Source organism: Terrapene carolina, unplaced genomic scaffold (genome assembly GCF_002925995.2).
Source record: "Terrapene carolina triunguis isolate 2854851 unplaced genomic scaffold, T_m_triunguis-2.0 Scaffold210, whole genome shotgun sequence".
Classification (NCBI taxonomy): Eukaryota; Metazoa; Chordata; order Testudines; family Emydidae; genus Terrapene; species Terrapene triunguis.
This window is the reverse complement of record NW_020664561.1, coordinates 36,542,018-36,554,296: the sequence shown is the minus strand read 5'-3', so window position 1 is coordinate 36,554,296 and position 12,279 is coordinate 36,542,018.

Sequence of the window (12,279 nt, the reverse complement as noted above, 5' to 3'; positions counted from 1 at the left end):
GATTTGTTTTTGACAAATCCATGCTGACTGTTACATATCATCTTATTATCTTCCAAGTGTTTGCAAATTGATTGTTTAATTATTTGCTCCATTAAGTTTACAGGTACTGAAGTTAAGCTGACTGGTCTGTAATTCCCCAAGTTGTCTTTATTTCCCTTTTTATAGATGGGCACTGTATTTGCCCTTTTCCAGTCCTCTAGAATCTCTCCCGTCTTCCATGACTTTTTGAAGATAATCACTAATGGCTCAGATATCTCCTCAGTCAGTTCCTTGAGTAGTCTAGAATGTATTTCATTAGGCTCGGGTGACTTGAAGACATCTAATTTATCTAAATAATTTTTAACTTGTTCTCTCCCTATTTTATTTTAGGATGGCTCAGGCCAGGCCAGGGGATGTGCTAGTTGGTATGCTTTGCTATTTCTTTTTAGACCAGCAGCATGTGCTCCTGGCTAGCATGTGCTGGCCACAGCACATACACAAACTAACTAGGGCATTGGATGTCTCCTCCTCTAACATCACCAATGTATTACATCAAAGTGTTAAGAGACACTTTAACTTTATTCCTTGGCCCCAATCACCTGAAGTGGATCCTAGGTACAAAGTCTAATACCCCCATCGCATGGCAAAAGTCAATATTCACTGTTGTAGTTACAGATGCATTTGAGATATCCGACATGGCTTGAGTAGCTGTTCCCAATTCCCAATGTTATCTGAAGTGCCCTGGAGGGATCCTGCCCTGCTAACTGTGCATAAGAAAGGAGTGGTGTCTATACCTTCTCTGCACCACACACCACCCATGTGGCACAGGCCAGGATTTTGTCCCTAATCTCCTTGAAATGCTATAGTTTAAAATTTGGAATACTGTGAAAAGTCTTGTGTAGGATTCAAGCTGCAGGAGTACTGCATGGTGCAGAAGCAGGGGGGCTGAAGAATACCTATTACTTATTTGTATTACAGTAGTACCTAGAACTCCCAATCGAGGTAGGGGCCTTGTTGTGTGAATCACTGTACAAACACATAGGGCGAGGCAGTTCCTGACACAAAAATTTTTATTGTAAGTAAACAAAGGGTGAGAACAAAAACAGAGAGGGAAAGGCCCAGATCCTCAAAAGGTATTTAGGCACCTAACTCCTATTGGGCCAAAGTACTTGTCCAAGGTTACAGAGCAGGTTAGTGACAGAGCGAGGATTAGAACTCAGTCCTCAGTTCCCAATGCAGTGGCCTTATCTGCTAGATAACTACTGAGGTCTACAAATGAAGATACCATATACTGAATGCCTCAGTGTTCATGATGTGCACAGCCCTATTGTTACATCTAAGAGTACAGCATGAGCAATTTTAAGGTAAACTACCTTTGGTGGAAGTGATAGATCCAATTTATTTAAAAAACTTTTAAGCATTTATGATGATGAATTTTAAACCAATTCTTCTTATACTGACCTACAAATCGAGTGTATTAAGCGAAGATATTTTCTGTCCATCATCAACAGAACATTCTCCTTAAAAAAGTGAAAAGTTGCATTAAGTAAACAAGAGAGAGCCCTACATTCATCTCTCAGAGCTGAAGTAGTCTCAGAACATGCAATTAGTTTTGAAAAATACAGTCAACAAAACACAGTTGTTTTAAGTTTACCTTGGATAAAGATATTTCCTCACCATGAGAAACCCTTTCTGGGGCCTCTTGTTCCTTGGAGTGTTTAGTTTACAGCATAACATTTAATACTTGTGCAGACTTACTCTTCCACAAATTACATCTGTTGTGACATACACATGGTTCTGTATCCACACCAGATGCTAACCAAAAAAAAAGACTAGATAACACTGAGGTTTCTCTCTCATACTCAAGGTATTGTCCTTTTATGTAGCTAAAGAATTTACGAGTACACAGAATTTCAAAACAGAAAGGCAGTTATATCAATCAGGAGATCACTTTCCCTTAAAATAGCAGCTCCTTGGTTCTAGTTCTTCATGCAACTACACTTAGATAACAATAAAACTGCCTCATTTAATTCTAATTCATGGTGTTATTTACAGAGGAAAATACAATTAAATATTTCACTGAGCTTTACCTTTGCAGATAGTTTGGGCGAAAATAGATTCATGATTGAAATGAGAAAAGGCTCCAGAATTTAGTTAAAAATTTAATTAAAGTTTTCTTCACTTAACGCCTGAAAAAAATTCTAAGAACTCTGAAAAAAGGTGGAAAATTAAAATTTTAGTATGTGCAGCTGGCATAAAACATGAAGTTGTTTAGTAAGGGAACCACTTATTGAAAACAGGTTTTTTAATAATCTTTTACATTTTGTTTTTGATGCTAATTCACTTTAAATACTTTATGTAGAATTCCTTGAGAAATGAAAATATAGTATCAAGAAGAAAAGAGTCCCAATACTTTAAACTTAGATAGTGTCTTGCATCTAGGGTTTCACACCCTTCTTTGTAAAGTGCTATTTCCACTTTACAGACAGGGAAACTGAGGCACAGAAAAATTAAGCAACTTGGCATTGTTATTGGCAGAGTGAGGAATGCAATCTAGTTCATGTGACTCAACAGGTTTGATTCTCCACTGGCTTGCACCTTGTGTAATTGTTTATACTTGCGCAGAGTGGGTAAAAATGGTACCCTATCAGAATGGTATTTTGACCACATTCACTAGGGGAAACTCCTGCTTATAGGGGCACAGGCTTTTTAATGAGCATACAGGGTAGACAAGAGATGCTCCAAAAGTGCTGCAAAGAGTAAACTGCATGAATCTCAATTTATTTTCCATAAAGTATGAAGGACTGATTTTCTGGGATTTTATCTGTTTCTCCTGAGTCTGGGTGCCTGATTCTGATCTCGCTCTGCTGAGAATCAGGAGTAATGCCACTGAAGCCATTGGAGTTATCTTAGTGTGAAATTTGAATCAGACTCTCTTGGTGCTTTCAACCTAATAGGCAAGGTAATCTGACTTGGTGTCTTCCATATCTAATTTACCATATATGAACCTTTTACTCCGAAGGTCAGTGCACAAGTATTGCGAAGCCTGGGGCACATGAAGGCAACAGGAGCCAACAAAAGGTAGGCTGCTAAGAATTATCTGTCACTGTCAGGAATTAAAGAGAGAAGTATGCAAGAGTAGCTTTTATTGAAAATGAACTCAAACTGTCAGAGGAGAGGATACATAAATAGAGATCAACGGTAAAGGGGCCTATTGTTCAACTGATCTGCAGGAGATTGAGATTTACATAGGAAATTCCCACAGGAGCTCAAAAGATTCATACACAAAGCCCCTGTACATTGATGGGAAAACAGATCCTTAATATTAGATTGCATTTATATACTAGAAGGCAATGCAATTTTCAATTCCTTGGGATTTGGCTGTTCATATTGACCTCATGGAATATCAAAAGAACAACCTACTGCTATGAAAAGGCGCTACTAGAGGAACTGTTGTTCTTTATATTCACTGCTAAAAGCTTGCCAAGCTTTCTCCAATATGTGTAATAATTTGCTGCATACACTAGGTTCACATTTTAGCTTTGACTAATCAGCTCTCTGCTCTGCTCTCCCCCCACATAGCAGACATCATTTTGTGACAAGGAGTGAACTCTTCACAATAGTATTTAAGAAGTCTCTCCAGTATTGTATTTTTACTGTTACAGTGACAACCCACATAAAGAAAATAAACAACCCAATATCTTCAAGAAATAACAAAGCAAATGTGCAACTAGTCGATTTCCTCAGCCAGCTGCATCTGTAATATCTAGTGCTGAACTCAGAGACAAAGAAATGTAATTGGATGATGTAACTTCATTAAGCAACTTGAAATAGGCTTAGGTTTTAACACTAGAAAGCATCAGATAAAACAAACAGTCCTAGAGAAAATAACCTTTTCCTGTGGAAGAGTTTGACAACTGTGTTTGAATCACACATTACATAAGCGCTATCAGTCAAATATCACTTAACAGGAGTATCTAAGACAGATAAATCTAAACAAACCTTGGAAAGATGAGAAATGCAGCAAGCATCACTACAATAACTTAGCTCTGTAAGAAGATGAATCACATTGGGTAGGTTGAAACCACATCTCATGTTGCATGAAGAGAGATTTATTTTCATTCAACTATGTTACAGAACTGCCACAGGCTATCTTTATATCTTTGCATGACAATTACATGTATCTGTGGAAGACTTATAATTTGAGAATTGAAATTATGATTATATTTTATTTATAGAACAGGGCAAAAATTCACAATATCCAGTGTATTTGGTGAATGTAGTTCTTTTTCCTGTTTGCTCATAGTTTGAGAACAGAAAATGACTTACTATTTTGGTTGCTATTTGAATGTATTTGATGCATCTTGTGTGTGAACGCATTTCAGATTATAGATTGGTCGCAGACTCTTCACTCAAAATACTTACGATATGTGACTGGTTACCTGAGTCACATGCTATTGTTTCTGTTCTCTGACTGGATGATCTAACTTATAAACTACTGCGCCCAGAAGGTGAATAGACTGTACATAGGTCAAAAGTGGAGAGAAGTTTTTCTCTGTCAAAACAGTATTATAGGATGGACTTTAGGTATAATTCTTAACACTGGAGGGGCAAACCACTGAAGGGAACAAGAGCAAGAAAAGATTCTGTCTGTACTGGTCAAGGAACCATTGTAAGAATCCCACTAGCAATAATTGTGCTTAATCACAGATAGTGTTAACTAGCATGGTCTCAGCTATAGCAAGGACAAGGCTTTAAAATGATTGCCAGTTACACACATCTGGAACCATGCTATCTGAAGAGAGCGCATAAATGGGTGGGATGGCTACAACTGACTCATGTGTGACTAATCCTAGCACGTTCCCTAGAGGCCTGACCACATGGATACAAATGTGGTGATGGGCCAGTGGGTGATGTCATGATTATCGGAAGTGATTCTGAGGTGGGTGAGTGTTCTACACATTGGGAAGTGATAACAGCTAAGGCAAGCAGATTCCATCTGAGGCATCTTTAGAAACGTTTCCTCCATCTGACAAGGGGACAATGGACGTTTGCCTCAGAAAGCCACTGTGTCAAATAGCTTTCTCCCAAACTATATCTATCTCACTTCAATTTAAGAGAGGCCATAATTTTAAGCCAAAAAATGAAGGGAAAAGACGTCAGGTGGATGTCCTTGGATAAAGTTGTTGTTGAAAATCTGATAAAGTAACTACGAAGGTCTTTCCAAGAACAGAAAGAACCTGTAAGCTTTGTTGTGAAATTGATATCTAAATGACTAATTAACATTATCCAGAACACCCACTAATATCTTCTTAGGCAGATTTGTACTAAGATCTGCATTGTTCATTGAGGTCAGAAGAGCCCTTTATGCAGGCACTTAGCATACCCCACTTTGGATTTTGTTTGTTTGCTTGTTTGAATCAAACCATTAAACTCTATTTGCTAATCCCAAAATGAAATCCCTCTGATATAAATACAAACACTGATGCCAACAATGTGTAAGTGAAACTCTTTTTTGGAAATGTGAGACTGAGTTGGTCTGGGAAGGATTAAGATTTTAGGAAAGAACTTTGGTGCTACAGATTTAAAATCAGGTGTACGGGGGGAATGCCGGAGTAAAATTATAAGATGTATGATTTGAGAGACGGGAATAATTCCAGTTTTGAAGAAACTTAAGTAAAGGGGGAGGGAAAGAACTAGAATCTAGGGAATAATATTTGGATCTGAGTAAATATATTGGCCTGTATTCAAACTGTTTGTCAGATTTATATTTCTGGTATTCAGTGCAAAAGAACAGCTTGTACACTTAGGTCAGATGCTTAATTGGTGTAAACTGACATAACTCATTGACGTCAATAGAGTAAATTTACACCAACTGAGGATCTGCTCCAAACTTGAATTAATCATACTGAATAATTCCTGAATGCTAATCAATCATTCTTCCTGGCACATAGCATTGAGGGGACACACACACACACACACACACACACACACACTACTATGAATAAAGTTTGTTTATAAAACCTCCCAAGTAGTGAGCCAACAATAATCACTAAATCTTGAATTAACCTATCGGAGGAAGCAGGAAACTGCATACCCTTAGTCCAGTAACCTTCATTTTCCTTTACCCCATTCCCACCCAGCTGTTTGTTATCCCCATTGATTAAGTCAGAACTACACTTAGGGCTGGTCCACACTAACCCCCCACTTCAAACTAAGATACGCAACTTCAGCTACGTTATTCATGTAGCTGAAGTCGAACTATCTTAGTTCGAACTTACCGCGGGTCCACACGCGGCAGGCAGGCTCCCCCGTCGACTCCGCGTACTCCTCTCGCGGAGCAAGAGTACCGGCGTCGACGGCGAGTACTTCCGGGATCGATCCGGGATCGATTTATCGCGTCTAGACAAGACGCGCTAAATCGATCCCCTAAGATCGATTGCTTACCGCCAGACCCGGAGGTAAGTATAGACGTACCCTTAGGTTGCAAGCTCTTTGTGGCAGGGACCATACCAGCCCATTTCTATTGTATAGCACTCAGCGCACACAAATGCTGAGAAAATAATAATTAATTCCAGTTACACCACAAGATATTTATGAACTTTTTTGGATTAATGTTGCTGCCCCCCCCACAGAAATATTCCAATATTTCAGGTTAGAAAAGGCTTAGCTACTGTGGCAATAAGCACTGCAGAAAATCCCAAGATAAATATTTCCAGCATTAATAGTAAAAGGTAATTAGAATAAATATTCCTCTGCCTACTATGGATCTAATTGTCAGCATTTGCACATACACAATGTGCATCCAATGTGAATACACGTCCCTGTTTTGAGCTCATCCATGACTAAATATGACTGTCTCCATATGTTCATATGCAAAATCAACTGTCTGGGCAAAAATCCAGCTGCGTGGTATGTATCTGTACCTGCACAAATACATGCCTACCTAAGCATCGTATTATCTCACTATTGTGTCTTGTTTTAACACAACAACAGGAAAAAGAAAAAACCACAAAGGCACAGAATAACATGGGTCCTGAATAACCATGTTTATTTCTCATACAGAAACAAACATTCTACTGTTCAGACTGTTTTCTGGACACTTCTAAAACAGAGAACAAGGTTAGCACCACTAGCGGGCTCACAACTAAAGATACAGAGTCTTTTGTCTGGCAAAAAAAATTTCCCTGGAACCTAACCCCCGCATTTACATTAATTTTTATGGGGAAATTGGATTCGCTTAACATTGTTTTGCTTAAAGTAGCATTTTTCAGGAACATAACTACAACGTTAAGCGAGGAGTTACTGTACTACCCTATTCCAAGACATTACACCAACATAGGGTATGTCTACACTGCAATTAAAAACCCGTGGCTGGACCATGTCAGCTGACTTTATTTAAGGTTTATTTTGTCTTGAAGAAAATCACTGGTCCCGTTACTAGAAGAGTTTGCAAAGAGAAGCAGCAGTCTGATTTTTTTTGAATTATCTCAGCATAACCCTAGGGCTACTTTCAAACTTCATTTTAAGCTACACAACTGAAGAATAAAAATAATTCTACATGGTATCATTCCAAAGCATATTTTCTTAAGTTCAAATTGTAAGTGTACAATCCTCTGCAAGGACATTTTACTGCCCGTTATCACCAGAATAATAAACCAGACTTGGAGAAACACAGCCTTCTATGCACACCTGATTATTATGGAAGTTCTTTAGAACAAGAATGACAGGCGAGTGTCCAGGCATCCAATACAGCAACAGTCTTTGTTTATTATAGATGTTGGATAGTAAGAGTGTAGTAAAGCTTGATCCAACTCAGAAAATGTATTAAGATTACAGTTTTTCGGAAATCAGAAAATAATTCAATGAAAGGCACCAGCAGAAACATGGAGTATTTACTCTGGCTTGGTAATGGCACAGAGAGGGTCAACAGTACAATATGACCTCCCTTCAGTCCACCTCAGTCCAAACAAGTGTGCTGGTCTTGTTGTTGTTCTCCCAGTCACAACATTAATCGGACTTTCCATATCAAGTAACTTGAAGATGATCTGTGTGCTCAGATAACTACCCTTTCCCACCACAGGTGGGGGCACCCCCTACCCCACCCTCAAACCTCAAGGTATTACTGGCTTCCTATTTCCTTCTACATACAATCCACGCTCCATGTCCTTACCTTCAAAGTTCTTCACATTCCCATCTCCTCCCACATATCTGCTCTTATTTTATCTTACACTCACTCTCCTCCGTATCATCTTCCATATCCTCTGTTTCCTTCATTTCCCATTCACACCTTTGGCTTTGTGCTTTTTGTCATGTTACCCTTTACACTAGAGCTGGCTAGAGGATGACAATTTCGTTTTGTGGCATTTTCAAGGATTTGGAATTTGCTTTTGCTCCCCCTTGGAATCAAAACAAAACTTTGAGCATTTTTGCTAAAATGGAATTGTGTCAAAATGTTCATTTTCTGATCAAAACCTAAACATGTGCGCGCACCTCGATGGTTAGGGAACTAGCCTGGGGCATGGGAGACTCAGGGTCAAGGCCTCGCTCTGCCTAATCAGAGCTGAGTTTTTCATATCAGATCACTGTGAATCAAGTAGAGCAGGACCTTGACCCTCAGTCTCCAACATCCCAGGTGATAGTGCTATAGAGCAGGAGTAGCTAAACTGGCTCGCAAGCCATATGCGGCTCTTTTACCATTAAAGTGTGGCTCGCAAGCCCCCTCCACCCTCCCTTCCCATTCTCTGCCTACCAGACTGGGGGGGGGGGGAGGGGGGGAAAGAGCTCGGGACCTCTGCCTTGCAATGAGGTGGTGGGGTAGCAGCTTCTGTCCAATGGGGAGGAGGGTCTCGGGACTTCAGCCCTGCGGGGCGCACCTGCCGGGGCTCAGGGCTTCAGCAGGAGTGGGGCTGAAGCCCTGAGCCCCGGCTCTTGGCAGGTGTGCTCCAGCTCTCGAACTACTGAAGATTGTCGTATGCGACTTGGAGGGCCAGTGAGTTTGGCCACCGCTGCTATAGAGCTTGAGCTCTCTCTCCCCATCTCCTTCTCCCCTTCATCAAAATTAATACATCTTTACAAAATATTTCATCTTTGATGCAATTTCATTGTCAAAAATGTTCCAACCGGCTCCACTATACACTTCACATGCTCCCATTTCTTATATATCTAGCATCATCTCTGTCCTTTTCAAATCTCTCCTTAAAACCCACTTCTTCTGAGAAGCCATTAACACTAGAATGATCTATAGCTCACCAAGAGTACCGCCCCGCAGCATCACCCCATGCTGGAATTCTTGTCCTGTGTGTCATTTTGTCTGGGTCAGACTCTTTGGGACAGGAACCTGATTCTTGTTTATACAGAGGTTGTTTTACACCACTCCACCTGTGTAAAGGGGCCTTAAGGTGGGTGTAAATGTACTTTATGCTCACTTCAAGGTCCTTTTACAATGCCAGAGCACTTTAAATCAGAATCTGGATCATGGTTTATATTAATTGCACTGCAGAAATAACGAGCAGTGACTAGTGCATGATGATAGTTAAATAAACAAACAGTGCAACACATAACAAAAAGGAATTGGGAGGAACAAGCATATAGTTTTGAGCTGAGAGTCTAAATTCAGACCTCGTGTAAACATAAACATAACAGAATTGCACCTGCTTACACCAGCTCTGAATTTGACCATCTAAGATTAAAACTTTACTACTGCAAAAGTAAATAGTAGAGAATAAAACAATTAAGAAAACCCCCCAAAGCTTCTCTAACATGTTTAACACATCTCCAGTGCTATATATTTTTAAATAAAATAAGTTATTGTTTCTCATTCATGCTAGAACATGACGGTGCCAAATGTAGTGTATTTGAGACATAACCAGGTGAAAGTAAGATGATCTCATGATAAATGAGTAGCAAAAACTTTTCACTTCATTAATAGTTCTTTTCTCTGTCTTCTGTGAAGCACTTAGCTCACTACTGGATACTGCAATAATTAATACATTATACTGATTTATATTGCACTAGCCAGCTGTATTTGAACATATTTTGCCAAACCTGAAATTGAGAACAGCCAAATTGATTCTTAACTAACGGGGGAAAGACAAGTGTGAAATCGTGCTCACTAATTGGTGTTCAATTCCATAAAGATTTCAGAATCCAGGCGTTCAGCATATCAAAGGAAAACTTTGAAAGGCGTCTGAGAGCAGGTGCTATCACCATTCAGAATATTATAGATTCTGATTTATAAAACAAAATGTCCCCCGTTTCAGATCTCATAGTGTCAAATATTCCCCTCCAAATGTAGCAGAGGCTTGTCTCACCTTACTTTTTTCCCCAACAGGGTGCAAGAGTTACCTCAGCTTTCCTCTTTGGTGGGTGATTTAGCTCTCTGACTAAACCAAAAAATCTCCACCCTTCCAGTGTGAAGAAAGTCCACAAATAGAAGCAAATGAAAGGCCAAATCATCATAGTCTCTCTCTGTGTCACAGCTCTCCCCAAATGACTTGTCCTTCTGCCCCCTTTCTGCAGTACAACAGCAATGCCCCTCTGTTAAAGGGAGCTCCAGCAGAGGGGCCCTAAACAGAGGCAGATGGCAGCTCTAAACCTGGCTTCTCTTTCCCTCAGAATTCCTTCCGGTCAGGAAGCAGGACCCACAGCAGAGCCAGGCTAGCAGCAAAGCCAGTATCCAGGCCATGTAATGAGCGCAGCTGGCTTGCAGCAGGCTGCCTGATTAACCACTTCTCCTGGTGGTTGGAAAAGTCAGCAGATGGCTCTTAAGCCTAGCAACAGCAGTTCACTGGCTGCTCAAAGTGTTTGCCCATGGTTGTGATAGCCCCTGGGTGCCTGCTCCTTCCCGGCCCTTCTCCAGCCTCGGACCCTGTCTTGCCTCACTCCAGGTAACCTGGCTCTGATTGTGGGTGTCTGGCTTGAACAACTAGGCACCACTGCCCACATCCTGGTCATATGATACTTCCTCTGTTCTGCCCCATACAACACTTCTTCCAGGGCCCTGAGCAAAGAAATCTAAGGCTTTTCCCTTTCAAGGTCCATCTCTGTTTGGAGGGAAAGGGTTGCCTGTATCTTCAGGAACGCCTTCCCAGCATCCCTTACTGAGCGAGCCTCTAATGCCAGTAAGCCATGAGAACCAGAACTACAAAATTACCTTGTTCTGGATTGAATTAGGGTTACCATACGTTCGGTTTTTCCCGGACATGTCCGGCTTTTTGGTAATCAAACCCCTGTCCGGGGGGAATTGCCAAAAAGCCGAACATGTCCGGAAAAATACCGGCCGGGCACTTCCCCTCCCGCGACTGCTGTGCTCCTCCCCTGACTCTTCGGCTCTGTTTAAGAGCCGAGCTGCCCGAGCGCTACTGGCTTCGGGCAGCCCCCATGCCTCCGGACCCTGAGCCGCCGGCCGGGGTGCTTTTTCAATTACTGTAAAAGCTGCAGAGTTGCTGTTACATGGAAGTTTATTTGCATAAGAACATAATTCTGTTACTATACTAATTGTGAGTCTCAGGCACCACATTCTGGAAAGTCAGTTTCACAGGTCTTGCCCCTGGGAAAAGGAACAATGTTGCTTAGGTGTAATTCTCTAATATTACTCATGATTTGTGAAAGTGAATTTCTACAGGTATGCAACCTTGCCTTGTGGTATGGGGCCCTAACCTTAGATGCTGTTGGCATTGGTGTGGTGCAGGCCCTTACTATAACAGACACTTTTTTATGTTGTGAAAGCTAGCCAAGACACTTAAAGTCCATGGCACATTTCACTTAAGTTTCATTTCCAGGTCCTTTGTAACTGCTTCCTTAACATTATTTTATAGTTTCCTTGCAATGATTTATATTTTCTACCATGTTCTGGCACTCATGAAGTTTTTTAAGAGGGTAAATATTATTAGTGTAAATGCTCTGTGTATATGGCAATTTTAATCCTGTTTGGTTTCTTCTTTTCGTTTACTAGTTCAGTAATTACTGTGTTATTAACCACTTACTGTGAAATCATGCACTGCAGAGAAAGGCTTGTTAAGTGGAGTCTTTTCCCTGATCAAGTTCCTTATGACTCTAGAGAATACTTTTACTGAGACTAATGGGTAGTTTAAGAACTTTTTGTTCTCTTACCAGTGCTTACAAGGAAAATCTGGAAGTTATATGCTCAGCATACCAGCAGCAAACTGCTCACCAGAGCAGCTGCACCTTGACTTTAACTGGGACTCCTTCAAAAATTAGCGTAGCTTGCAAACTAGACTGAGCCACAGAAGGCATCTTTAAATTCAGCCACTCTTTGCTTCACCCTCAAATTAGTGA